Genomic DNA, 27,999 nt, shown 5'->3' on the forward strand with positions numbered 1-27,999 from the left:
CATCTGTGTGTCTTCTTTAGAGAAATGTCTATTCAGGAGGCTTAGGTTTATTATCTTGCTGTCCAGAGGTGTAGGGTGCTTCTGGAGAGTTCAGAGGCTTAACACCACCACAAAGGACACAGGTTCTTTCCTTTTCCTGCTCTGCCATCCTCAGTGTGTTGGCTCTTCTCCACAGGCTTGGCTGCTGGTGGTCACAAGATGGCTGCATTAGTTTCACGTGACATATCCTCACACATGAATATTTAAAGTTGGGAATAGGAACCATCCTTTCCTGCACAGGTATCTTTTATAAGGAAAACCTTTCTCAAAGCTTCCCCCAAAACTTTTCCTTGTGTCTCATGGTACGAAATATTCCATTCAAAAACCAGTGGTGGGCTGGATTTGGCCTGCAGGTTAGACTAATCAAGAGTCTCTTTCCTTTGCTGGAGAGAGGCCCCACCCTGAGCACAGGTAGAGAATATGGTGAACAGCTGAGCAAAATGGGTCTCTGCCAACGAGAGAGGGTGTGTGTGTGTGTGTGTGTGTGTGTGTGTGCGCGCGCGTGTGTGTGCGCGCAGCTGCGCGCGCGCATGTGTGCCCATGACTATGATGGGACTGGCTTTGAGTAGGTGACCAGTGGTCCATACTCCTTGACTCGAGAATTTTAGAAGTTTTAGAAGTTTATTCTAAAGAAATAATCGTAAGTAAGGATGCCTGACTGGCTCAGTCAGTAGAGCATGTGATTCTTGATCTCAAGGTCATGAGTTCAAGCCCCACGTTGGGGATAGAGTTTACTTAAAAAATAAAAAAATAAAAAATAAACAACTGTAGAAGTGGATAAAGCTTTCAGTACTCAAATGAGCAATATATTTACAGTAACAAAAAAATACCTTCATTAGTAATATAAAAACTACAAAAATATATGGTACAAATTTAAATTATTATACATTCATGATAATGTGAAATCATCAAAAATCATGTTTTCACAGCACTAAAAAAAACTATAGAATGTTTGCAAGGGGTAAGCAAGATATAGAATTAGAACTAAACTGGTCCCATTTTCATTTACTCATACATGCTGAAGATTGGGAAGAAATACACCAGAGTACTGGTTTTCTTCTAGTGGTGAATTATGGGTAATTTTCTCCTTTTCTGTATTGGCTGAGCTTTCTACAATAAGTGTGCAGTACTTTTAAGATCAGAAAAATTAATAGCATTGAAGTCACATGTTTGCATTGAATCAGATTTTTTTAATAGTTGTTTTTTTTTGTTTATTTTGTGTGTGTGTGAGAGAGAGCAAGAGAGAGCAAGCGAGAGAGTGCTCATTTGCAGGGGAGGGGCAGAGAGAGAGAGACAGAGAGAAAGAGAGGGAGAAAGAGAATCCCAAGCAGGCTCTGCACTGTCAGCTCAGAGCCTGATGCAGGGCTTGAACCCATCAACTGTGAGATCATGACCTGAGCCAAAATCAAGAGTCAGACACTTAACCGATTGAGCCACTGAGGCACTTTTTCTGTGTAACAAACTACCCCTCAAGTTTAGTGATTTATTTGCTTAGCTCGTGATCTGACAGATCAACAGTTTGGGCTGGGCTGGGGTGGGCTCTTCTTGGCTGAGGTTGTTCATGTATCTGAGTCAACTGCTGGGTTGGCTGGGGGCTAGGTGGGGGGGCCTCATCTTTAAGCCTCTGATTTTCTTGTCCTATAGCAGACCAGCCCTGGATTGGTTTCATGGCTATAGAGCAGGGTTCCAATGGAGTGAGCAGAAGTAAACAAATCCCCTTGGGCCTCGGTTCAGAATTGGCACACTGTCAATTCTGCCTTATTCTGTTCGTCAGAGCAAGTTACAAGGCCAGCCAGTTCCAAGGGGTAGGGAAGTAACACTCTCCACCCCTGTGCCCTTGATGGAAGAAGCCATACAATCATGTTGAATAAAGGACGTGGATATAAGAGAGGTGCACCATTTGGAGCCACTTTTGCAAAGCAATCTGTTGCTGCATCTTAAAAAATGAAGGAAAACAAAACAAAACAAAAAAACTCTACCTCCAAATCACAGAAATAGAACTATGAAGTAAAATGCAAACATTTAGGTGATGAGAACTTTTAAATGTTTTCCTTGAAGGTTATTGGATAGATTTTATCTTGTCACTCATGGATGGTTGAGAGTCTAGTGACAGCTTATCTTTTGAGGTAGAAGTAGGCATTTAGATCAAGCTGTTTTTAGAAAGAGACGGGGGAAAGCAAAGTTTTCTCTATAAATGAATTAATATTGATGCACACTCCGAATTTGTCCTTTGGGTGTATTCCTGTGTAGGTCTTAAGCAAAGTGTGGAGTGATGGGCCAGAAACAGCAGACTGGAATCTCCCCATACTCAGAGACTTATCACTCTGTTTCCATCTTGCTCCTCATATAAATGGAATTTAGAAGAAGAGGTCTTTACTTAAGACAACTGAGTAATTAGGATCATACATGCCATTCCTTCTTGATGTGCAATTGTCATGGCAGTAGCATTAGTAAGTGGTTGATAACCGAAAGATCCTGTGATGCTTCTCAAACTGGGGGCGATGGGCACACTTAGGGGTTTTGTGGGGACCTGAAGAAGCCTTAGTGTAAGCATGATGCATCTTCCTGGAGCATCACTTTTGTTTTGTTTCATTTTAAAACTTTTTATTTTGAAGTAATAGAATCTCACAGAAAAGTTGGAAATACAATTTAGAGAATTCTTGTATATCTTTCACTTGCCTTCCCCTAATATTAACATTTTACATAACCACGGCACATTTTTCAAAAGTAAGAAATTTATATCGGTATAATTGTTAACTTTAGTTATTAACTACAGACTTTATTCAGTTTTCCCTGGTTTTCTACTACTATTCTGTTGCGGGATCTAGTTCATGTTGCACTTAGTTATCATCCCTTCTTATACTCCTCCAACTTACGACAGTTTTATCTTGCGTTATGTGACCTTGACACTTTTGAAGAGTAGTGATTATGTGCTTTGTAGAATGTCTATTGATTTGGGTCTCACTAGTCTGTGATTAAACAGGTTATGGATTTTTGGGAAGAGCATAGTAGGGGTGATACGCCCTTGTCATCATGCCATATCAGGGAATACATGATGTCAACATGACTTAACCACTGATGATACTAACTTTGATCCCTTGGTTATGGGGTCTGCCAGGTTTCACTACCGTAAACTTACTAGTTTTTCCTTTCTGTGATCTATTCACTAGAAGAGAATCACTGAGGGTGCCTGGGCGGCTCAGCGGGTTGAGTGTCCGACTCTTGATTTCGGCTCAGGTCTTGATCCCAGGGTCCTTGAGTCAAGCCCTGCATCGGGCTCCTGCTTAAGATCCATCCATCCTCCCTTCCTCTCTCCCTCCCTCTCTTTCTCTCTCCTTCCCTCAACTCCTTTCCCTTGCTTGTGCATGCACCTTTTCTCTCTCTCTCTCTTTCTTTCACATTAAAAAAAAAAAAAAATCACTGAGTCCAGCCCACACTGCAGGGGAGGGAGGGAATTTAAGCTCCACCTCCTGGAGGGAAGAGCATCAAAGGATATGTGGGCATATCTTAAAACCACCACAGTAATTGGTATTTTTATTCATATTTGTTAATATTTTGGGGAAGATTTCTTTTAGACTATGCAAATATCCATAAATTATCACCCATAGGTCATCATAGGTCCTAATAGGCCACTATTGCAGGGTCACTTTTTGTATTGAGATGTTTCTTTTTTTTTTTCTTAAATTAATTTATTTTGAGAGAGACAGAGATAGTGCAAGGGGGGGGAGGGTAGAAAGAGAGGGGAGAGAGAATCCCAAGCAGGCTCCGCACTTCTAATGCAGAGCCTGACATGGGGCTCGATCCCACAAAACCGTAAGATCATGACCTTAGCCGAAACCCAAGAGTCAGACGCTTAACTTGACTGAGCCACCCAAGTGCCCCTATATTGAGATATTTCTGTTGTAATTACCCCTTATGAGAAGGGCAGAGTCACTCCTGTCCATTACGCCTGAATTTGATTTAGCCTTCTGGGTTATTTTATGTGTTGACATCTGTCCAGGAGGTGCCTGTAGATTGGATTGGGGCTTTCCCAGTGAACAGTGGGGAGTGCAGTCCAGTTCGCAGGCAGCAGTGAGTGCCGGGACAGCAACAGTTGTTCCCAACAGCTCCCTCCTTGCCCTGGTTCTGTTAGTACAAAGATTTATCACCTTGGCAAGACCCTGAACAGACCTTGGGCTAGTGTGTATTCTCATCTGACTTTGATAGGCGGAGACGCACCGTCCTCTTTTTTCTGCCTCATTTTCCTCATCTCTGAAATAGGGGAACTGGTTTGGTGACCTGGATGAACCTTAACATGCTATGATCCTAGGTTACTGTTCAAAAAAGACAACTGGTGGGAAAGATACAGAGGTGCCGGGCGGGGGGGGGGGGGGGGCAGTGGGAAGGGTGCTTATTCCCACAGCGTTGGGGGCTTGTCAGAGGAGAAGGACCTTGAACCAAATGAAGCTGGGAGGGTCCTCTTGCTGCTCTGCCATCTCTTCTATGTGTTCTGTTTTGTCTCTTCTGCTTTACTGTCATGTTTCTGCCCCTTCATATGAGCTACAAGGAGTCTCTGCAAAAGAGGTAAGTCGAAAACCCACACTAGAATTGGGGACTGAAGACAAGCCAGGGAGATTTCCAGAGAAAGATGCCACAGTTACCTCAGCCTTCTTGGACCCCACGGTGAGTTCTTTCTGGGCCCTGGTTTGTGTCTGTCAGTAGCCTGGGGTTGGCAGGTCTCTTTCCTCCATCTGGATGCTGAAAAGAAGGAAATTCTTGGTCTTTCCTGGGATCAGGCGATGATTTCAGACTTGGAGAGTGGCTCAGAGCACCAAACCCAGATGGTGTATCCCAGCCTTGCTCCCAGTGGGGACCCACGGTTCCTTTTTTTCCAGCCATTTTGATCTTTGCTTTTTATTTTGGTGACTGTTCTGTGTTAGCCAGGGAAAGCAAGTGGGTTGCTGATAAGCTTTCTCCAGGATTCTCTTTTGGCCTTTTTTCTAGGTCTTCATAATCTCTCTCATGTAAATGAGGGACTGAGGAAATCATGACTCTCCTTTTCTGTTTAAAATTCGTTCCTGCCCCTCCCGACCAGCTACTTTCCAGCATCACCTTCCATATTTGCATAGTGGTTTGAGGTTTCCCCCTACTCCCCCTCTCTTGGTCTCCCCTCCCAAACACTGCTTCTAAGGGATTCCACCTATCCCATTGCATCTGCTTATAATAGCCCTTCAGCCTTTTGAGACCTGGCTTGTTATCAAGTTTCTTCTTTAAAAATAATGTTTACTGGTGCCTGGCTGGCTTAGTCAGTAGAAAGTGCGACTCTTGATCTCAGGGTTGTGAGTTCAAGCCCCACATGGGATATACAGATTACTAAAACAGATAAACTTTTAAAAAAATTAAAAAATAAAAATAATCTTTAAAACATACATTTATTTTGACTTCCGAAGTAATACACATCTGCTGCGTAAGACTTTGGAAATAGAGAAGACAGTAAGGGCCATCCATGTCCCACTGCCCAGATAGTTGTTGCTAACATGTCATTTGTTGTTTTCACTTTCTTTTTGGAGAATACGTATGTGTGCAGATATGATTATTTAACATCATTGGAGTCGTATTGTACCTAACGTTTTATAACCTGTTCTTGTTTCACTGTTCCACTAGCCACGGTTAAGATGACTTTTGGTGTATGTTTACATTTTTTTTTTTTTTTTTTCAACGTTTTTTTTTTATTTATTTTTGGGACAGAGAGAGACAGAGCATGAACGGGGGAGGGGCAGAGAGAGAGAGGGAGACACAGAATCGGAAACAGGCTCCAGGCTCCGAGCCATCAGCCCAGAGCCTGACGCGGGGCTCGAACTCACGGGCCGCGAGATCGTGACCTGGCTGAAGTCGGACGCTTAACCAACTGCGCCACCCAGGCGCCCCTGTTTACATTTTTTAAGTTAAGTGGTGCTCTACCTACTTAGTGACCACACACTTTCTGTCTTTTCTCATGTAATCCCCAATGTTTTCACTCTCATTTCCCCTCTGTTTTAGGATGATGATGATGATGATGATGAGTTATCTAGTATTTACATCAGACACTATTCTGGAAATTATATTGGTACATTCATTCTCAGAGTAGTCTACAGGGTTGGTGCCTTTATTAGCCCCTTGTGATGGATCAGGAAAGCAAGGTTTAGGAACTTGCTTGAAGCCACACACTTTTGGAAGGGACAGAACTGAATTTGAACCTTGTTATTGGTTCAGAATCCATATTCCTAATTCCCTTGACATTTCCCTTGTGAGCACTTAAGTTCCGGGTCAGGGACATACTCTTAAAGGAGAAAGTGGATTATAATCTGAACAATGTACTTTCCAGTTTTTATGGATAAAGCTGATTGTTAAGTGTTGTCTCGGCCCCTTCCATTCTCTGTGACCTGTGGTAAGTTATTTCAGCTTTCTCAGCTCCTGTGGGCCTTCTCAGCTCTCAAGTTCTATGCCTTTATTGTGGAAAAACGCAAAACAGAGGCAGCATTCAGGGACAGACCCGGAAGGACAAGAACATTATTATCCACTCAGATCTCAGGAGCACTTACATTTGGCCCCAGCAGACATTCCTGTGAGGAAGTTGTTTAACTTCTCCCTATTTTACTGAGGAGGAGGTAGATAGTGACCAGGAGAAGTCCCCACAGAGACTGTGAGGTTTTCGTGGGTGCTAAAAGAGGTCCTTGTGATAGGCAAATCCCATGACATACTTCCTTTTAATATTTTGAGATTTGGGGCTCTTGTGCCTAACCAACAAGTGTGGAGACCAAAGCACACGTGCTCCTCACTAGTGCACAGTGTTGCTGTCTCTTCCCAGATGTTTTTGGAGATGTGTGGCTAGAAGGAGCTATTGGAAGATTTGGGCTCTTCGGCGGGCAGTGTGTGTGGCTGGGCTGGTGGGGTGGCCTGGGCAAGCCTGAGGTCACTGCTGCACTTTACCTGACGTTGGTAAGGAGGTGTGGTCCGCTTGGAACCGCAGATACTTCTCCAGGCTCCTGTTCCACCACCCTTGCTCGGCAAAAGGGAAAGGAGAACCGGATGTTTGTCCTACAGAGGAGAGAGTTCACTCCTGTGCAGTTTCTCTTCCTTTTTCATGTAGACTTAAAGAAAAAAAAAAGGGGGGTTCCTGAACTTGGTTGGCTTCCAGCTATATCACAGCCCCTTACTTTGCTCCGTGGGTGTTGGTGATCCTCTGGTACAGAGACTGGTGGTACTCATGTTCCTCTGCCAGCTCCCCCTGGCAGCTTCATTTTCTAGTGTTCTTTCCCCCTGTTTGCCAGCCATCTCTGAGGAGATGCGGACATTTTCTTCTTCATTCAGTTCTCCTAGAAACAACAAAAGCATACCTATTAAAAACAATTTTTTTTTCTGGGGCACCTGGGTGGCTCAGTCGGTTAGGTGTCCGACTTCAGCTCAGGTCATGATCTCACAGCTTGTGGGTTCGAGCCCCACATCAGGCTCTGTGCTGACAGCTCTGAGCCTGGAGCCTGCTGGATTCTGTGTCTCCCTCTCTCTCTGCCCCTAAACCACTCGCATTCTGTCTCTGTCTCTCTCAAAAATAAATAAACATTTTAAAAAAATTAAAAAAAATTTTTTTTCTATTGTTGACTTGGGAAATATCCCCTGTTGCTTTTGCCAGGGGATAGGGCAGCCTTTGTCCTATCCAGTGAGATATTTGGGGGCCTTATTTCAAAGTCTAAGTCCCTGGGATAACAAGTGGTGGTGACAGTGAGCCCTGTTTATGTTTGGGCATTGTGAGTCTGAATTAAATTGAGTAGAGCAGTAATGAAGCACTAAATGTACACGGAAAACATATGTGTCAGTCACATTTTCAGGCTTCCTTTGGGAACTGGGGTTGTAACAACAGTAATGATGCCATGTTGTTGATAAAACAGTAACATTGGCATTTGTTGAGTACTCACCACATGCTAGATAGCCTGCTGATTTAGACATCTCTGAGGTGTGTGTGTGAATTGTGTTTTGCAGGAACGAGAAACTGAGGCTCAGATTAAGTCACTTGCTCCAGGTCACCTAGAAGCAGGAGAACTGGGCTTTAGACTCAGGTGAGCCCACAGTCCCCACCTTCAACCTGGCACATTATAAGAGAATCTGGGCATTTATAGCTTCACATTTTGAGATACCTGAAGAAATTGTATTGATAAATAGAAGAAAAAATGTGTTTTTCCTCTCCATTATGTTTCTTTGAACTGAATAGGACTTATGTAATGAATATGATTAAAGGGGCATGGGATTTAAGCAGGCATTTCTCCAAAGAAGATAAGTAAATGGTCAGTAAACACAAGAAGTGATGTTCAGCATCACTGGTTGTTAGGAAAATGCGTATGAAACCATACTGAGATATTATTTCCTACCATCAGGAATGGCTAAGATGAAAAAGGCAACTGCAAGTGTTGGTGAGGTTGCACGGAAGTTTGAGCCCTCATACCTTGCTGTTGTGGTTGTTGAATGGTGCAGTCACTTTGCTAACAGTTTGGCACTTCCTCAAAATACCAAACATAGAGTTACTGTGTGATCTGGTATTCCACTCCTAGACCAAAAAGAGCTGGACACCCAAAAATGTGTGCAGGTTATTTGTCTTTTTATTATTATGTTGTAAGAGTTTTTTAAAAAACACAGTGTGGATACGAGTCCCTTGTCAGATACGTGATTGGCCGGTATTTCCTCTCATTCTCTGGATTATCTTTTCATTTCGTTGCTGGTGTCCTTTGGTGCCCCAAAGTTTTTAATTCTGATGAAGTCTATTTTATCTGTTTTTTTCTCTCGTCACATGTGCTTTTAGTTCTGCGTGTTTTTGAAGTGCTAAAAATATTAGCTTATTTTTTATTCCAGACCAGTTGATTGCTGTAATATACAAGAGGAGCTAGCTGTGAGTAATTGAATAATTCATGGCCCTTGTTAGAGAAGAATAGCAAGCCCACACAACTATGAGGTTCAGTGATATCAATGGTTTTCTTTCCTCATCTTTGTATTCCCCCCTCCCAAGCACTTAGCATGCTGTTGTGCATATAACAGAGGCTCAAAAAATACTTGTTGACTAAATATGGAAGGGAGAATTGATTTTTGCTGTATTTTGTTTGGGCTTTAGAAATAGTTCTGAGTTCAAATCTCAGCTTCACTTGCTGTGTGGCTTTTCCTAAGCATTTAACCTTAGTGAACTTCAGTCACCACACCAGGAGAAGAGAGGCAGTAATGTTTGCCTTGGAAGATGGTTGTAAACGATTGCATGTAAAAACCTGCATACATGTAGAGATTCCACAAATAGCAGTTCCTGTTTATATCAATTAGTTGAATCTCTATCTCAGTTTCCCCATTTAGTAAGATGGGAGTGATGCTTGTCTTAAATCTAGTATACTTAGAGATTCATGAGATAATAGACTTGATTCTTCCCTACTTCTTTGATAAGGCAAATAGTCCGTTTCCCAGGACTTCCGGAGAACCTTTCTTGGTCCCCAACCATCTCCATTTTTGTGGAATTCATGTTGTTGGAATATTAAATGTATGAGCTAGTTGCACTACCAAATACAGAAGCCACAGGCTACATGTGATTATTTAAGCTAAAATGAATTAAAATAAAAAAATTTAGTTCCTCAGTTGAACTGGTTACATTTCAAGTGCTGGATAGCCACATGTGGCTCGTGGCTACCATGTTAAACGCTGTCTGTACAGAACATTTTCATTGTCACTGAAGGTTCAGTTGGACAGTGCTGGAACAAAATGGGCACTTTTATATGACTTTCTGTTCAACTGCAGAGCCTGTGGAATAAAGCTTTTCTATAACCTCAGCTAAGCAGCCCCTTCCCAGCTCCTCTCCTGCCCCACTTAGGGGACCCAGGCTTAAGATTCTGAGTGGTTTTGAATTCTGGGAAACAACTACATAACCCAAGATGGCTTTATTCTGTGTTCTTATTATTTCAGGAATTTCAGCTTCCCCTCTGCTGATGCTGTGCCTTCGTACATTTGGTCATTAGGAAGGGTAGAAGTGGAGCCATTTTGGGCAGTTATGGTTGGGTGAATACCACTGTGGCCTGAGGGGTGGCAAGATGTTTCCCCAAATCCCTAATTTTCTGTGATGTATCGGGTGCTAGAAAAAAAAAGGGAAACCTATAATATAAACAGATATTTCGGATTCTGGAATTTTTTTCCAGACAAAGTTTGACAAAGAATCCTGAATATTCCTCTCCGTTTGTCACCCCACTAAACTAACATCAGTAGGTTTCTTCCTGATGACTTTGGACATATTCTGATCAGGTTGCCATGCACCTGCAGTCTTCTCTTTGACTTAAAAATTAACAGTAGGAGAGGGGCACCTGGGTGGCTCAGTCAGTTAAGTGTTTGACTCTTGGGTTCGGCTTAGGTTATGATCTCACAGTTCATGAAATCAAGCCCCTTGGTGAGCTCTGTGCTGACTGTGTGGAGCCTGCTTGGGATTCTCTTTCTCCCTCTCTTTCCCTCCCTCCCTCTCTGCCCCTTCCCTGCTTTGTTGAAATAAATAAACCAAAAAAAAACACAAAAAACAGGAGAATTAAATTCATTTTGTTGACAGGTTTGCTCTTACATCTTCTTCCTTTCTCTTAATCTACAAATCTTTTTAAAAAAATAATTTTTAATGTTTATTTATTTTTGAGAGAGAGTGGCAGAGCATGAGTGGGAGAGGGGCAGAGAGAGGAGACACAGAATCCAAAGCAGGCTCCAGTCTCTGAGCTGTCAGCACAGAGCCTGATGTGGGGCTTGAACCCATGAACCGTGAGATCATGACCTGAGCCGAAGACGGATGCTTAACCGACTGAGCCCCATTATTCTACACGTCTTCTAAAATCACTTCTTTTATGAGAATGGCTTCTCGTAAACCATTCCTATAATTTATACCTTCCCAGATCAATCCTGAGGATAGTTTCTTTTTGACTTGATCCAAAATGTGAAATCATGCAACGAATGAGGGGCCGTGTGTATGGATGGGGTTAACATTCTTCTCCATCTGCTTTTAAGTGAGTGTTGGCTTTGCCTGGCCAGGTGAATGAGCCCACAGTCATTCCTCAATGGAATGAAGTGATTAATTTTAGGCTGTTTCAGCATTTCCAAAACCTGGATTCTAGTAATGTTCCTTGGAAAAGGGGGTCTGTGGTTTCCGTCGGCACTGTAGCTTTCCAGGAGGAGAAGCTCACCAGACCCTAAAACCCTTATGTGGCCCGGCATCCTGTGGTTTTGTGGCCTGTAGGTCACCCATTAGGGAACTGCTGGGCTGGAGGATGGTATCTGATAGACAGGAAAACACCCACTGTGGGAGAGTGCAAATGGAGCAGTCTTGAGCATACTTCTGCTTTTCGTTTCTCACTTGTTTCTCAGTTTTTGTTTCTCACTGATTATTTTTAACCCAGAGCGTGGTCGTTTGAAACTCTCATAAACTCTTGGGCCCTTATCAGATAAAGGTGCCCCAAATCTTATGGAATCAGGAACATCATCTGGCATGAAGAGAAGGTAAAAATTGCTGTCTTTTTTTTTTTTTTTTTTCCTTTTTTAAAGGAGCCTTTTAGTGAAGTTGCTAATTCATTTCTCTCTGGCGTACGTTTCGGGTCTACTAAATCTATGTTTCTGCTTCAAGGTACAATCACATTCTAAGAAATAAGCAACTTATAGGCAATTCCTCTGTGATGAGGATCTGGTAATGGCTTTTAGAAGACATCTGAAGCTCTGAGGACAAATTTTGTTGTCAGGACCATGGATTATATGTGTGTCTTGCTTCTATTAATACTTTTTTGAGCAGATTAAGTAAATGAACTTCTATTTAACTTGGTCTAATAGTGTCAGCCAGGCTAGTGCCTGATAACAACAGCAACAATAATAGCTAACGTTTCATAAGTAGTCACCATCTGACAGGCCCTGTTCTGAGGATATAAATATGGTAACTCATTTAATCTTCACAAAAATGCAGTGAGGTAGCTGTTATTTTCCTCACTTTAAAATGGGAAAATACTGTAGGCACTTTATAATAGTGAAGGCGAGAATTAAGTGTTGGGTCTGTATTCATACCAATGAAAATAACAAAGCATACTGTATAGTACATTTTCTTCAATTTTGAGATCGTGCTAATTTTCATAAAATCCCAAGTGGTGTGTGGCACATAATTGATTTTGCAGTGAATACGTTCTTTTTTTTTTTAAGTTTATTTATTTATTTTGGGAGAGAGAGAGTACTCATATGTGCACGTGAAGGGGGGAAGGGTAGAGAGAGAGGGAGGGAGGGAGAGAAGCCCAAGCAAGCTCCACACTGTCTGTGGAGCCTGATGCGGGGCTTGAATTATGAACCGTACAATCATGACCTGAGCCGAAATCAAGAGTCCTATGCTTAGCTGACTGAACCACCCAGGCACCCCACAGTTAATTTGTTCTGAAGATACCTGTCATACATTTTATAGCTTCTAATTTGGAATTTTTAGATGTCAGCCAATGCTGTAAAAATGGAATTTACTTAACGTGTTTTTTTCAACAGCCTGTTCTCGGGCCAGTTTCTGTGTTTAATGACTGAGCCCCCCAACCCTGTTCTCATAGAGATGTTATCACTTGGGGAGGAGGTGTAATCCTCCCAACAGTTGTCATTTCTTAGGCCATGACAGGGAAGGTGGTTTCTTGCGTTTTATTTCATTTTATTTTATTTATTAACGTTTATTTATTTTTGAGACAGAGAGAGACAGAGCATGAATGGGGGAGGGTCAGAGAGAGGGAGACACAGAATCTGAAGCAGGCTCCAGGCTCTGAGCTGTCAGCACAGGGCCCGACACGGGGCTCGAACTCACGGACCGCGAGATCATGACCTGAGCCAAAGTCGGCCGCCCAACCGACTGAGCCACCCAGGCGCCCCTTGCATTTTATTTATAAAAAAAAAAAAAAGTCTAACCGAAAAGGTCTGTAGGCTGCAGTGGGACAAGAAGCTGGGGAGATGCCACATGTCTTGGATGATTTTTTTCTCCCCAGCTTTATTGAGATATTGATATACATGTAAATTTAAGGTGCACAGTGTAATGATTTGATAAGTGTATGTATTGTAAAATAACTACCAAAATAAGGTTAGTTAGCACCTTGATCCCCTTACACAGTTACTTTTTTGCGTGTGTGGTGATAACATTTAAGATCTACTCTTGGGGCACCTGGGTGGCTCAGTTGGTTAAGCATCTGACTTCGGCTCAGGTCTTGATCTCCTAGTTTGTGAGTTTGAACCCCACATCTGGCTCTGTTGCTGACATCTCAGAGCCTGGAGCCTGCTTCAGATTCTCTATTTCTCTCTCTCTCTGCCACTCCCCCTCTCGTGCTCTTTCTCAAAAATAAATCAACATTAAAAAAATCTACTTGGGGCCCCTGGGTGGCTCAGTCAGTTAAGTGTCCCACTTCAGCTCAGGTCATGATCTTGCAGCCTGTGAGTTTGAGCCCGGTGTCAGGCTCTGTGCTGACAGCTCGGAGTCTGGAGCCTGCTTCACATTCTATGTCTCCCTCTCTCTCTGCCCCTCCCCCACTCACACTTTTTCTCTCAGAAAATGAATAAACCTTAAAAAAAAAATCTACTCTCAGCAACTGTCAAGCATATAATCCATTAGTGTTAGACACAGTCACTGTGCTGTACCTTAGATCCCCAGAACTTACACATCTTACAGCTAGAAGTGTGTGCCCTTTGATCAACCTCTCCCCAATTCCCCACTCTCTGGCAGTCACCGTTCTACTCTCTTTTCCTATGACTTTGGCTTTTTTTAGATTCTACGTGTAAGTGAGAACACACTTGGTCTTTTTCTGACTTCTTTCTCCTAGCATAATGGGTCCATCAGATGACTTTTGAGTTGCTCTGCAGCCCTTGCTTGATTCCTCCCAAAGCAGTCAGCCTCAGGTCATAGCTTCATGCTACTCTTGAACTCAGGCTTCTGGCTGCTGGGGAGAGGGACTATCAGGGAGAGGGAATCACACGCTGCGAAAGGAGCCACCAGCATTGCCTTAATAAAGGGTCAGATGTACTGTTCCTAATGCAAATGAAGAGAAGAAAGTCAAGGTGTGGGGAGAATGCTCTTATGAAAAATGAGGCCTTGCTTCCCTTGGTTGAATCAGCTTTAAAGGAAAACAGGAGGAGAGAAGGGGAGGAGGCAAGAGTCTCCCTGGGAGATTCTGCGCAAAGGTACATTTCAAGTTGGTAAGCAGGGCCCCGGGCTGTTGGAGAAGCCAAATCTAGCAGCCACCCCAGACGCTCACTATCACCTGGAACCTGCTTCCCCTGACCCCCACTCCCCAAATCTGCCTTGCTGCTTAGTGTGCTGTGATAATGAAATATTCTTTTGTTGGGTTGTGTGACTTGACAGATAGTGATGCTCTCTCAGTAAAATGATGGGCTGGAAGGATGTTGGGAAGCTTTTCCTTTTTCTTTCTTTTTTTTTTTTTCCAGTAACGTATATTGAGTTCTTCGTATGTGCCAGGTGTTGCTCTAAGCATTTTCACATCCTTGCCTTATCGAAGCATCTACACAGCCCTATGAGGTGACGCTTTACTGTCCCACTTAACAGACTAGGAAACTGACCCTCAGAGAGCTTGAATGACTTGTCTGAACCAAGGCTCACATCAGGAAGTCGGCTTTTGGAGGACAGTGGTTTTAGCTTCTGCCTCAGGCAGGAATCCAGTTAAATCATCCTGGGAAGATGGAGATCTTTTTTTTTTTTGAGAAAAAAAAATATATAGGTACACAGCTCTAATTAAACAAAGAAACAAAATATCATCTTTATTGTTGGAGAAATTATGTGATTGTTTCCGGACCTGACCAAGAGACTGCGAGCCACGTTTGGTTTCTGGGTCTCTGGCCTGGGTGTCGGGGTGAGAAGCAACTAGAGACCTAAGGAATTAACTTGCATGGTCTTTACGTTTAGGCCAGGAGACCTGGCATGGGTAAAATGTGATACGATAATATGGTCCCAAATCAGAGGGGCCTGGAGTGACTCAAGATAAGAACGATACACCCCTTCCTGCCTCCACCCTCCCTCACGCTTCAGCGAACCATCACTTTCCCTATTAGAATGTAAATTCCGATTTTTGTCCGTTTTGTTTATTCCTGTATTTCCAGTGCTTGGCACATTAAAGCTACTCAGTATTTGTTGGGAAAAAAATGAGTTAATAATGTATAAATCCCATGGCTAAACATTTTGGCTCTCTGGGTAGCAACATGACAGTTTATCTCCTGTCACATATCCTGTGGTAGCAGCAGTGACGACACAGGCTTTCCAACCAAAATGCACAACCCCAGATTGTTAGGAGGCGAGGTCCTCACCGTCCACCCCGAACCAGCCAGCCGTTCTGGCACCGTGGGCTGCCCTTCCCTCCCCACAGCTGCGCAGGGCTGAGGAGTGGCGGCAGTGGCTGGTTCACCCACCCTGCTCGCCTAGAAAAGGTCAGCAGCCTGTGCCCCACTTGTCATACGCGTCCGTCAGGCTCCAGGGTTCCCAGGTAGTTGGTTCTAGTCACCTCCTTCCATGTTGGTGGAGGGACGACTCTTAGAGCTTCCTGCTGTGCCATTTTGCATGAGGTCACTCCCCAAAGCCTTGTTTTTAAATGGGAAAAACTTGGTCTGTATGGCAGAAGGAGCGTCCACAGGGAGGAGGAGTGCCAGCCAAAAGTTCCCTTCCTTCCACGTCTGCTGAGTAACTTCTGGGGTCCCTGCCCTCAAGGAGCTCACTGGAGGGGGCCAAGAGGCACGTAAGATAGAAAACTTACAATTGTGCAAAAGTGCTGGAAATGCTGTAGCAGAGGCAAGAACACAATGCCAGGGGACAGAGAGGGAGGGGTTCAGGACTCTTGTGACAACTTCACGAATAAGGGAGCACTTTATGTGGCCAGGAATATCAAAGTGCTTTGTAAGCCGAAGGTCCAGACAGGGTAGTAAATGCAGGCACCTTTACTCGCGGCTTCCTTTATGGCACGCCTCCTCTCCTCGCTGTCCCCACTCTTCCTCATATCTTAGTCATGCCTGGAGCTCACTCCAGTCACGCTGTCAACTCACAGTCATCCTCACTGTCTTTGAAACCATCTCTGGTTTGCTTCATTGTTGTGTCTCTGAAGCCTTCCCTGCCACCCCATTGAAAGTGGCACGTCTTTGTCCTCTTACCTTGCTTTATTTTCATTCATAGTCGTGCACTCTCTGGCATTATGTTTATGAATGGACAAGTGATATTTATTGGTACATGTATTCATTTATTCAACGGGTATTGAATGAACCACCCCCATGTGTTAGGCACTGCTCTAGGCGCTGGATAAATGGACAAGACAAAATCCTTGATTTCATAGGGTTTACATTCTAGTGTGGAGAGACAAACCAAAACCAAATGAACAAGTAATTTCTGGTAGTGCTAAGTATATGAAGAAAATGAAATAGGGCAGTTAGGTAGAGTGACTGGTTCCTGGGGGAGAGCCACTTTCAATTTGGAGATCAGGAACAGCCTGTCTGTGGAGATAATACTTGGATTGAGACTTGAATGGTAAGCAGAGGCCAGATGTTATGGTTTGAATTATGTCCCGTAGGAAAATCATGTTGAGGTTCTAGCCCCCAGTACCTGAGGATGTGACTTTATTTGGGGATAGGGTAGTGGCAGATGAAACTAGTCAAGATGAGGTCATACTGGAGTAGGATAGGCCTCTAATCCAATGTGAGTGGTGCCCTTATTAAAAAGGAGATGTTGGGGCGCCTGAGTGGCACAGTTGGTTAGGTGTCCGACTCTTGATTTTGGCTCAGGTCATGATCTCACAGTTGGTGAGTTTGAGCCCTGTGTTGGGCTCTATGTTGACAGCGTGAGGCCTGCTTCTGATTCTCTCTCTCTGCCCCTCCCCCACTCATGTTTGCTGTCTCTCAAATAAACTTTAAAAAAATTTAAAAAAGAAATCTAGAGACAGACAGTAGACAGGGATGATGCCACGTGATGATGATGGCAGAGATCTATAAGCCAATGGATTCCAAAGATTGCCAGCAAACAACTGGAAGGTAGGAGGGCAGGATGGAACAGATTCTCTCTCATAGCCCTCAAAGAGACACTGTGACCTTGGACTTTGAGCCTTCAGAAATCTGAGACAATAAATTTCTGTTGTTGAAGCCACCCAGTTTGTGATATTTTTTGACAACAGCCTTAGGAACTTCATATACCAGTGTATGGATCTTGGAGTATACTGTTTCCAGGAGAGGAAATAGCAAGTGCAAAAGTCCCATGGCAGGAATTCTATTAACCAGCTAGCTCCCTGTAGTGTAATTATTTGTTTTCATATGTGCTCTCCTACCTTAGACTGTGAGCTCCTCAAGAATAAAGATGGTGTCTTATTGGTTATTATTCCCCTGTGCCTACCAGAACTTAGAAAAGCAGGAAGTAGTGTGCCTCAGATACAGCAAGATCCAGGGACTCACATAGCCTACCCCACCCCTCTTTCTATCTATCCATCTCCATTTTGGTCCCTGTCTATGGCTGGTCCCATGCTCTAAGCATTTCCTTGTGCCTCCACGTAGTGGGGTACAAGGGACCTCACCGCATTGGGGTCATAACCTTGCAGCTCTCAGTCCAAGAGAGGAGAAGGATAGTTTTTTTCTCCTAGCTTCAGCAGAATAAATCTCAGAGGTAGACTCTGCCTGGTTACTCTGAGTCACAATATATGACTATACTTGTGGCTGAGAGTAGGGTAGGGGGCAAATTTACCTCTTTCAGAATCACATAGGGTTAGGAGCAAAAGACCCGTCCCTCTCTGAAATCAGGGAACATGAATCAGGGATAGTGTACCAGAGTGGCTCTGAGCACAGACCCTAGAACTGCACTGCCTGGGTTGGAGTCCTGACTCTGCCACTTGCCAGCTGTTGGACATTGTGCATGTTGCTCTCTGTGCCCTAGTTTCCTACCCACTCAGAGGATGTTGTGAGGATGTGAAATGGGACAGGACACATGAAGCACTTGGAACAGTGCATGGCACATGGTAGATGCAAGCTGTGTGGGTGCTATTTATTGTAGTTGGTGGGTTTTTTTGTTTTGTTTTGAGTGTAGTTGACACACAATGTTACGTTAGTTTCAGGTGTACCAATTAGTAAATTGGTATTGTGGAATATATAGCTTCCTCCTGATTTATCTCTACGATAACCCTACTTAAAAAGGGAATAAGGTTGACACTGGCCTGAATGCTGAAGTAATCCTTTCAAATTCACACTTTTTCTACATAGTGTCTTTTCTTTTTCTCCTCCTCCTCCTCTTCCTCTTCCTCTTCCTTCTTCCTCTTCTTCTTTTTTAATTGAAGCATAATTAACACACAGTGTGTTAGGTTCAGGCGTACAATATAATGATTTAACAATTCCATACATTATTCAGTGCTCATCAAGATAAGTGTTTTCTTCATCCCCTTTATTTCACCCCTACCCCCACCTACCACCCCTTTGGAAACCACCAGTTCTCTGTATTTGAGTCTGTTTGTCTCTTTTTTCTTTGTTTTGTTTCTCGGATTCCACTCTAAGTGAAATCATGTGGTATTTTTTTTTCTCTGACTTATTTCACTAAGCATTATATTCTCTAGCTCCATCCATGTTGTTACAAATGGCAAGATCTCATTCTTTTTTCTGACTAAGTAATATTCCATTGTAAATGTGTGCCATATCTTCTTTATCCATTCACCTGTGGATGGACACGTGGGCTGTTTCCATATCTTGGCTATTGTAAATAATGCTGCATTAAACGGAGGGGTACATGTATCTTTTTGAATTCATGTTTTCATCTCTTTGGGTAAATACCCAATAGTGGAATTATCGGATCGTATGGTAATTCTGTTTTTAACTTTATGAGGCACCTCCATACTGTTTTCCACCGCGCGTCAATTTGTGTTCGTACCAGCAGTGCACGGAAGGCTCCTTTTTCTCCACATCCTTGTCAACCCTCGTTATTTCTTGTGTTTTTGATTTTAGCCATTCTGACAGGTGTCAGGTAATACCTCACTGTAGTTTTGATTTGCATTTCCCTTATGATGAGTGGTGTTGAGTTTCTTTTATGTGTCTGTTGGCCATCTGTATATTTTCTCTGGAGAAATGTCTATTTGGGTCTTATGCCCACTTTTTAATCGAGTTATTTGTTTTTTGGGTGTTGAGTTGCATAAGTTCTTTCTGTATTTTGGATATTAACTCCTTATTGGATACATCATTTGCAAATACCTTCTTCTTACGATTCCTCTTTTCTTCCTGTTCTCTACTTCCTTCTGCATATGAAAACAACACACTGATCCTAATTCGGATACTTTTAAAGCATTATTTTAAAGATATTGTTATAGTTCCTCTTTGTTATTTGGGAAGAACTGGTTCATTTACCCATTGGCCAGTTCTTAACCCTCAAGAATTTTATCTTTAAGATCTGCATTCATATATCTTATTAGGGCACTTAAGGTGATTTGATTTGTTTATCTTTACTGTAAAATGGATGCATTTTCATTAGGCATAAACTGAAGAAGGGAATATTTTACTGCAATGGGTAGGACTTCAGTTTGGGGTCTACAAGGTCTTTGAGAGCCAGAGTCTGCAGGTGAAGTCTGAAGATGACAAATTGTTATGTGTTGAGTGCTTCCTGTTTGCCAAGCACTTGCCTGAGTGTGTGATGTGGAGCATTTCATTCATCCTCATGGAAATCGTACTAGGGGTCTAACGCCTCCATTCCACAGGTGAGCAAGCCAAAGGTCAGAAAAGCCCAGTGTGTCGGCAGAGTTCTTCTAGATAGTAAGACCTGGTCTAGTTGTGGACCTGGGACTTAGATCCAGGCTCTTTCATGGTGTGTTTGAACTTTGACCGCTTACTTGGTGACCATCATTTGCCATTACAGAACCCTGATGTGTGAAAGACAGATTTCAAATTTGAAAAACCAAAACAAAACAAAAACGAAAGAAAAATCAGACACTATAATCTGCTACAGTTATATAGCATTATAGGCTATTGATACGTAAAGACAGTTTCAGGATTGCTGTAGGAATCCAAGTTCCCCAACTTTACTTGAAAAAATGTGTGTATGATGTCATACACATGTTAAAAGTCAATCGGTGTGTGATAACATACTGATCCTACTTTAGATACTTTTAAAACATTATTTTAAAGATACTATACTTCTTTATTATTTGGGACTGTGAAGTCTAATTGGGACACCACAGTATACACTTCTCCTTGAACCCAAAGTGGTCACTATTTTTAGAGGAGAGGAAAAGAAACTAGCATCTGGGACAGGCTTTCATCATTTTCCTCTGTTTCTCGGTGTGTTCTTTGATGTACCCAAATGTAAGGGTGTGGGAAACTTTCCTCCTTCCCTCATAGGATCTCCAGCTGGGGCCCTGCATGTCAGACTGACAAAAGACAGACGAACAAGAGAAAAACGAGTATGTTACCCTGAGCATTATGCATACATATGGGAGCCCTGCAGATGAGTAACTGAAAGAGGCACTTAGAACTTGGGGTTATGTACCATCTTACCAAAGAACAGTACATGTTTAGAGAAGCAGCTAGACAAAAGGTCTTTGAGCTTCTACTGTGGCAAGTTGTGGGAAGGCAAATCTACGGGGAAACTGATGGTAGAGAAGGGTTAGTTTTAGTAAGGTTGTTAATACAGATTCCTCTGGTGCCTTCTCTGGGCTGGTGAGGGTCTAGTGCCTCTGGCGATTAACTTCCATTCCTCCTGGTAAAGAGGGGATGGGGGCACCTTGACAAATTCAGGTCCTCTTTTTAGGCAAATAGGGGGAAAGCAGAGAATTTTTTTCTGTATCTGCTTCTTCTCAGTTGTCTTCAGCTCAAAAATAATCCTTCTTCTAAAGTAGCATATTTTGGGGTGGCATATTCTGCTACCCTTCACAAACTATGCGTGGAGATAGTAGTTTGAAGCATTTTTTTCCAGAAGGGATGCCTACTACGTTGTGTGTACTCTTCTAGGTATTGGAGATAATCGGTGAACAAGACGGACCCTTCCCCCTTCTTGGATCTTATGTGGTAGTTAGAGAATATAGGCAGTAATGGAATACAGGAATATAGTATTTATCACATGGTAGACGTTTACGAAGAAAAAAAATAAGATAAAAACAGAGGGAGACAAACCATCAGAGACTCTTAAGTACAGAGAACAAACTGAGGTCGATGGGGGTGGGGAAAATGGGTGATGGGCATTACGGAGGGCACTTGTTGGGATGAACACTGGGTGTTATATGTGAGTGAAGAATCACTGGATTCCACTGAAGCCAAAACTATAGTGTATGTTAACTAACTTAAGAATAAATATTAAAAAAAAAAATAAAACAAGGACAGGCAAAAAGAGTGCCCTAAGGGCACATTGCAACTAAAATTTTTTTTAGCGTTTATTTATTATTTTTGAGAGGCAGAGACAGAGCATGAACAGGGGAGGGGCAGAGAGAGAGGGAGACACAGAATCTGAAGCAGGCTCCAGGCTCTGAGCTGTCAGCACAGAGCCTGACACTAGGCTCGAATCCACCAACCGTGAGATCATGACCTGAGCCAAAGTTGGATGCTTAACCAACTGAGCCACCAGGTGCCCCTGGCAGGTTGCAATTTAAAATAGAAAGTCCTCACTGAAAGGTGATACTTGAACAAATTCCTGAGAAGGTGAGGGAATGAGCCGGTGGGACTCCATGGGGCTGGGGGCGGGGGAGGGGAGTGTTCTAAGTAGCAAGTATGGTAAGAGCATAAGCTTGGCTGGCTAGAGTGGCTGGGGGTGGAGAAGAGTAACTGGAGAAGAGATCTGAGAGATAACTGGGGAGTGAGCAGGGATATGTCCAAGAAGGACCGGCAAACTATTGTAAAGACTTCGGGTTTAAGGTCCCCTAGTCTGAGCTCCCAAAAGAGCGAAGTGTTCATTTCCTGCAGTGACCCTTTACTCGGGAAATGTAGGAGCTCATCTGGGGACACAGCCGGTTAGACATCCTAGCAGAGGTGCTGAGTAGGCAGCTGAATGTAAGAGCCAGGAGTTCCGGGATGGAGATAGATACATGCGAGTCATCAGCATGTGGATTGCAAGAATGTTAGAGCAAAGAGGTCTGGGACTAGACCCTGGGGCCCTGCACAGGCTGGGACTGTGAGTATCGAGTAGCAGAGAAGACTTGAAGGAGCAGCCAGTGATGTAGGGGAAAATTGAGGAGAGGCTAGTTTCTTAGAAGTCGGGTGAAGAAAAGGTTTCAAAGAGTAGTGTGCTCTATCAGATGCCGCTGATCAGTCAGAGATGACCAAAAATTGACAGCTGGATTTAGAAGTGGCCACTGGAGGTCATTGTTGCAATTATATTGGAGGCTGACTGCTGATGGATGCCATCTGCCAGGGTTTTTCTCGCAAAGTTGACATGATGTGCTCAATTGTACGCTCTGTACAGTTCAACTTTCTTCTCTACCATTGCGGCCAGATCATTTCTATATACTTGTGTTTATACTTGATGTGCAGTTTTAGAGCTGAAGTGTATTCCAGCCCAGCTGCCTTGTCTTACAGCTGAAGAGAACAAGGCTTGGACAGGCTAAGTGGTGCAAGCAGGTCTGCTCATTGTAGAGCCAGACGACCCCAGGCTTCCGAGTGCCAGGCCTGCTGTTCTGCCTGCCATACCTGGCCTGCTGTGCTTAAGTGCCGAAGTCATAGTAATGTGGAATCGTCAAGACCAACAGTCAAAAAAGAATTCTTGAGACGTTTTACAGTGCAAAAAGGTGTTTTGATTATAGCACTGGGACAGGACCCGTGGGCAGAAAGAACTGCCTTGTGATTATGAGGAGTGGCTGATTTTTCACAGGGTTTTCTGTCCTGTGGAGGTGAAGGTGATGATAGGGCTCCAGGAAACCAAGTCTATAGGTTCCTGGAGGTCTGACTGTTATTGAGATTGTGTTTTTCTTGTAGATCAGTAAGACAGTTACAGACAGTTGTGGAGTTTCAAGTCCTACATGACTGTGATCTTTATCAGCTGAACATTTTGTTTTTCCCCTGCCTTTGTTCTTAGTACCTGAGGAATGTTATATATATTCCACTTTAGGGGGTGGGGTGGTTTGCAGGGTTCAGCTTGCCTTTTGCTCTCTCAGTGCATAAAGAGAGCTCCTTCCTTGTCCCTCTAATTCTTACTGTTCTCTCTCTGATAGGCTTGTTGAGCTTGTTGGAATGTTATGCTCCAGAATGCCCTGGGGTTCTTCCAAACTGGGTGTGAATTCCAGTTCTTTTGCTCACTAGCTGTGTGAGTTTGGGCAGATAAGTTCATCTCAGTGTGCCTCAGTTTCTTCATCGACAAAATGGGGATAGTAGTGACACCTCATGGAGTTGTGAGAATTAAACTTTCACTTGCCTACCCAGTGCTTTGCACTGTGCCAGTACGTAATGAGTTCCATACAGGATGGTTCTTAGAGTTACTGGGATATCAAAACTTTAGTTTCCAGGACGTTGCTCTTATTAAAATTGTCTTTTAAAAGATTTTTCATTGATGCCATTGCCTGGGGTTTATTTACAAAACAGATTGAGTAGAGTTACACCCACAAATCTGTTATGATTTTCCCTAAAGAAGTTACCAGATGTCTTTTTTTCCCCCCTAGTTGCTGTTACTGGGAGAGGAAGTCCAACAAAAAAAAACAACCTAATGCACACTCACAGCAGATACATAATTTGTTCTACCTTTATCATCACTGAAAAAAACAAGCACTGTCAGTTTCCATTTTCCCGGCTTGCTGTCACTGCTGCAGCAGGAGAGCCTGGTCCTGTCCGGGTACCTTAAGAACTTCTTAACCCGGAGTGTAGTGCTGTTGATAGGCCTGCAGGGTGCATTAAGGGTTCCTCTCAGTGCTCAGAACGTCTGTGTGCTTACTGTTAGAAATGGTGCAGATTTTTTCCAAAGGAATCTGTACCAACGCTTTTCGAAAGATACATGAAAAATTAATTGGTAGGGCCAATTAAGTGGTAATGCATATTTATAGATTTGCCTTCCTCAAATCAGCATCTGGTTAAAAAAACATTACTGACCAACCTGAATTTTTAGTAACAGCAGCAAAGCATTTCTTAATTCTTTTTCTTTTGTCAGTGAACTGTTTTCCTGAGAGAGAGAGAGAGAGAGAGAGAGAGAGAGTGTGTGTGTGTGTGTGTGTGTGTGTGTGTGTGTAGAGTGTAGAGCAGAGCTCGAGAGAGAATAGGGCTGGGAGCATAAAGGAAAAGTGTGAGTTACAGAATATTTTTCAGATTCACTGCAATTGTATTTCTTTAAACACATACAGGGACTTGGACTCACTCCAGTGTGTTTTCACTTGCACGACTAGAGTGGGAACCTGATATAGTGAATAGAAAATGTAAATGTGTTAAATGGTAATGAATAGCATCATTTATTTACATTTGTGCACTAAATACTAAAATTCCAATTATGTGCCAGATGCTGTGCTCAGCATGAGCCAATAAATAATAACTCATGCTAGCCTCTTTTAGTAAACTTTAATATTATGAAAACAACGTGAAAATGGTAAACTCCACATTACAGTAGTACAACAACAACAAAAATTCCTTTTTCATCTCAGACCGTTGGATGTTCTTGACTAGCCTTCCCAATCATATCACTGCATATTCACTTGTGTATGTATCTTCTTCATCATCTTTTTTTTTTTTTAGTACAAATGGGATACTTAAAGAGAGTTCCACCTCTTGCTTTTTCTGTTCAGCAGTTTCTTATGAATATGTTACCATAGCATTCCATTGTGTGAATATACCACAATTGAATTTTCTGGACTTAAAACTTATTTTGAATTGTAGACATAACTTTCTGCACTAAAGAGTTCTCTTTTAAAGAGAATTATACGGAATAACATCTATGACTATTACTCTAGTGCTGGCCCATGATAGATTCACATAAGTATTAATAGAATGGGTGAATTGATTGTGTTTATTCAGTTATTCATGTCATTTTTCTTTATAGATAATTTAAAATAAAATTCAGAACTATGAATGATAATGTTCCAAATTAATAGATTCTGTATTGATGAGGTTTGTGTCCTATCACCTGCATTCCCTAGCCCCTTATTTGCATGGTGATATACTCAGAAATGTCCCTGATAATAACAGCATGAATAGTTCCGTGGTCCATCAGTGCCGAGGGGGAAACTCTGGGGCGCATTTCATTCTCTCTGGCAGGTATTTTAATTTAAATGAAAGACAGAGGCCTTAAACTCAGACACTTCAGACTCTAGAAGCATATATACACTGGTCAGAATTGTTTTCAGAGTTTGTCAAGGCTTTAGGGATCTCATTCTTAACGTCCAAGAGCTGTGCTCTGGGTGGAGGGATCTTCCATTCCTGTGGCACAGACCCTTTGGTGCCTCACTTTAGGCCCATCTTGGTTCAGGAGACAAATGGTCTACCGCGAGGTCATCTGACAATGTAGGTGTTTTGGAAACTGGTTAATTGATTCTGTTGTCACTTGTCTGCTAATCTGTTACCACAGGGACTCGAAGGGCTTGTGGTGGGTAAGATTCCCTGGTGGCTGCTATGGAGGACACTGAGAAGTAGACGGTGGAGGCCATGCCCTGAGGAACCTCTCACATTGCATGGGGAGACATGACAGTGCCTATAGATAGCCAGCAGTATGGCGTATTCTGGCAGTAACAGCAGGGGCTCTGGAGTCACATTGACTGGACTCGCCTCTCTAAGCTGTGTGACCTCGGCAAGGTAGTTGGCATCTCATGCCTCAGTTTCCTCATCTGTAGAATGGAGATTATATTAGTGTTTGCCTGGATGTGGGAATTAAATGACTTATGTTTGTCAAATATGCTTAGGCAGTGCCCGAGACGAGTGCTTAGTAATTGTTAGCTGCTGTTGCCATAGCTGACAGTACTACACGGAGGAAAAGGAGATGATAATAGCTGCTGTTTTGTGGCGAGAGCTCCTGGGCCTACGAATATCAGCCTCTATGGTAAGTGCTTCACGTTCACTATCTCATCCGATCCTTACAGTGCCCTGCGAAGCAAGGCATTTTAAAGATGAGAGAACTGGCTCGTGGAGGTTAAGTGCTTGCCCAAGATCACATAGCCATGCAGTGATTTGAACCTCCATCTGACTCAAGAACTTTTGCTCTTCTCTCTGTACACACACACACACACACACACACACACACACACACACACATATGTATATTTTTTTAAGTAGGCTTCATGCCCAGTGTGGGGCTTGAACTCATGACCCTGAGATCAAGACCTGAGCTGAGATTAAGAGTCAGATGCTTAATTGACTGAGCCACCTAGGCGCCCCACCTGTGAGCAATATTTCTGAGAAAAGAGAGAGAAAAGGAAGGAGTCTTCCTTTACCTTGTAGGTGAAGAATGAGGCACAGAACACTTAGGCAACTTGCCCAAGGTTACATGGACACTGAGGTTTTCCTCCGTGAGGGTGGATCCCACGGCGTTTCTAGACACTTGTAGGGCTGAGGTGTAAAGGGGGGCAAACTGGGATGCCTTGCTCCAGAGTAGAGAGCTAGGACCAGTGCATTGAAATAGACTGACTTGGGATAAGTGGAAAGGACAATGTTTCTCACAAAACTGTCCACTATGAAATGAGATGGAAGTGTATTTTTCTCAAATACAAAGAGGTTTGGAGGTAGGCAATCCAGAGTTAGTTATGATGGCTCCATAAGGTCATCAGGTACAGGCACACGGGGCAGTGGCCCTGTTTGTTGTAACTTCGACCCTGAATCCATGCCAGGACCCAGACCAGGGTTTGGGATTCTGAAGGTCTTTCGCATGAATAATTTTATCGAATTCATAGGAGCTATTTATGGCTTTAGGGAAGCAGACTATGGAAGATTTATTTTTTGCTTATTACTCCTATGTCTAGCAGTGTTTTCCTGATTTACTTTCCTTGTATATCCTGCCATTTTATGAATTCAGTGTTATACATCTTTTTAGTCTGTTTAGTACCTATTGATTCTTTTGTGTGCATACTGAAGATTGCCCCAGGGCATTCAGATGCTGGTGGAAAATAATTACTGTGCCAAGTAGTGAAAATAAAAGTGACAACCCATGAACCTTTGTTTAGGACAAGGTAATTGAGTGAAATCAGATTTGCTTCATTATTCTAGGAAGACAATACCACTTATTAGAATATTTCCTATTGAGATCTGTTATTTTCCTATTTTTTTTTTTACCTTAACTTGCTCATTCATGGAGGGAAAGTCATGTATTTAATGAAGTCATTAACTCAACAGTTCTGAGCAATACAGATGCCATCTCTGCCAGCATATAGTTTACCAAATAGCAGGAAATAAAATTACAGTGGTGTATAATAAATGATATGATGGAATAATTACAGGTGGTGTAGGCACACACACAGAGACACTTAAGCCAGTATCTGGAGCTAAGGGACAGCTTCCTGAGGAAGTAACATTTAGGCTGAACCCTAAAGGTGATAGGAATTAGCCACAAGATTTTTCCAGGCATAAGAAGCAACATGCATAAAAACCAAGGGACAAGGGAATGCTGGTGCATTTGAAGGACTCAGAGGCATTCTCTTTCATTGAGAGCCTGGAGGCTATAGGTGCTGACTGGTTAGTTGTGGCTAGCTCACAGAAATCCTATAAGCCACGTGAAGGATCCTTAGGGCATTGAGATGCCATTGTGAGATTTAAACTAGGGAATGATACCTGAAGTTTGAGTTCCAGAGGGGTCAAGACAGTTGGGGATGGAGTAGTTTGGCATGTGGAAAGAGTTGAGTGCAAAAGAGGAACCTAAAAGGTGGCCAATTTGGTTGGAGTGCGGGGGGAAGTGAGAAAGGGCCCTGTTAAAGTCTGGAGTCTCCAGTGTGAGTCTTGTGGTCGTGTGAATCATTTTTTTACTTTAGCCTAAGAAAACCATTCGAGCTTCTGTGTAGCAAATGGACTGGAGGCACAGGTGGAAAGAGAAGAGAAACTAGTTAGGAAGCCATTTTTAGTGGTCCA

The 27,999-nt window shown here is 42.9% G+C and overlaps 1 protein-coding gene across 2 annotated transcripts in view; it reads left to right on the forward strand.

Annotated features, from left to right (window-relative positions):
* TMCC3 (transmembrane and coiled-coil domain family 3) overlaps positions 1-27,999 on the forward strand; it is a 289,849-nt gene that overhangs the window by 31,904 nt on the left and 229,946 nt on the right. The window contains exon 1 of one of the 2 annotated variants that reach the window (XM_019446447.2): positions 11,435-11,544. The exons of the other annotated variant lie outside the window; for it this stretch is intronic. The gene's annotated coding sequence lies outside the window, so the exon portion shown is untranslated. Of the gene's footprint in view, positions 1-11,434; positions 11,545-27,999 lie in introns of those variants that run through there. 2 annotated transcript variants of the gene reach the window in all.

Source organism: Panthera pardus, unplaced genomic scaffold (assembly GCF_024362965.1).
Source record: "Panthera pardus isolate Hobbes unplaced genomic scaffold, ASM2436296v1 HiC_scaffold_6, whole genome shotgun sequence".
NCBI lineage: Eukaryota > Metazoa > Chordata > Mammalia > Carnivora > Felidae > Panthera > Panthera pardus.